Source organism: Poecilia latipinna, unplaced genomic scaffold, assembly GCF_001443285.1.
Source record: "Poecilia latipinna isolate Pla-1442-1.1 unplaced genomic scaffold, P_latipinna-1.0 Scaffold440, whole genome shotgun sequence".
NCBI lineage: Eukaryota > Metazoa > Chordata > Actinopteri > Cyprinodontiformes > Poeciliidae > Poecilia > Poecilia latipinna.
In genome coordinates this window covers 187,795-189,469 of record NW_015113056.1, presented here as the reverse complement: position 1 = coordinate 189,469, position 1,675 = coordinate 187,795, and positions in this window count along the sequence as shown.

The window sequence follows — 1,675 nt, the reverse complement described above, 5'->3', positions numbered from 1 at the left end:
ACACATTCAGAAACTCTGAGAAATAATACATTTATGAAACAGAAATTAAAATCAACCAATATACAGGTGGTCTATAGCTCCCAAAATGCACTGCGACAATGCTACAACATGTTAAAGTAATTTTAGCATTTAAAACTTATTTCGTCTTCAAATAAACCTTAGCAACCTAAGAAAAATGTATAACTCATTACATCTGCAACAATTAATTAATTATATTGATAAATCTAAAATGTAAAGGAAAACAAACAAATCTGCTATTTTGTATCAATAACGGCGTTTCTGGCCGCTCTGCTGCTGCCACCTGCTGGTCAGAGCGAGGAATGACATTTTACTGAAAGGTAAAGGGATATTTCATACTTTTAACACAAAGCAAAGAGTTCATAAGAATGAAGCATATTCATAAACACAAAGTGTATCTAAAGTGACCACAGAGACACTTTAAGTGTTTTATCTTAATGAAAAATGGAAAGAAATTATTTAATATTTAAGGGAGATTCTAACTTTCAGATCAACCCATGTAAAAATGAAACAATAATATATTAAACTATGAAATGTCGCCGTATTTCGTGTTATGAGAGCATATGTGCAAGTTTAAGCCAACATTTTTTATCACTATGACTAACAGATTATTAGGTGCCGGATAAAGGTTTTTCAATTTTGAGGAAAAATTATTAGAAGAAAGTTCTAAAATTACTAGAAAAAATTGTTTTGATGAATTCAAACTTTGATAATGATCAAGATCTTTTCTTTGAAACAGACTCTGTTGTCTGCTAAATTATTTCAAAATTCTGCTGATAACAATCTGACGCTGCTGTAATGATTAAATGTTTCTTATTTGGAAAACTGGTGTGAAAGCATAACTTAACCAGACGCTCATTCCTTATTTAAATGTTTTATCAATTTTATAAAACTAAAATTCCCATAAAATTACTACTTTTATGTAATAAATTACTTTTGGTAAGATTAAGGGTATTCTGATTTTATTGCTATGTTTTTTTATTGCAACATTTTTCTTACAATAGTTTTCCATTCTTCCAGTATTATGACTTTATTGTCATAATATTAATATGACTTTTAAATTTCTTAGTTTGGTTCTAATACTCCATCTATAACTAGAATTGGACGGATCGGTCAAAAATGTTAACATTATCAACATCATGTGGGTGTCAGTGTCAAAACTTTAGCTCCAGTTTCCCTTTAAAATTTTGATTTTTTAGTTTCTTGACTCTACATGAAATAAATTATCTTGATTTGCTCTAAACTTATAACATTTTGCTCTTTGTTTATTTAGGAAACGATGCACACAAATGTTTGTTTTTCTATTTTTTGGTGTTTATCATATAAATATGTTAATAAAATGTTTATAATAAGGATTGTTATTATTGTTTTTATTATTATTATTATTTTTATTTTTATTATTATTATTATTAAGTATATTTTATATAGTTTCTCGTGCAAATATCCTTAGTACACATGAAATAAGACAAAACTTAAGCCTATTTTAACTAGTAGTTTATTATTTTACTTATTTAGAACAATGTCATGTTTTAAGTAAAATAATCTGTACGTTAAATTTGTACTTTTAATATAAAAATTGAGCAACTATTTACTTAAAACCGCCCCTAGCTTTCTGAAAAGGTTACTTGTAAGTTAGTTTTGTCTAATTTCAAATGTT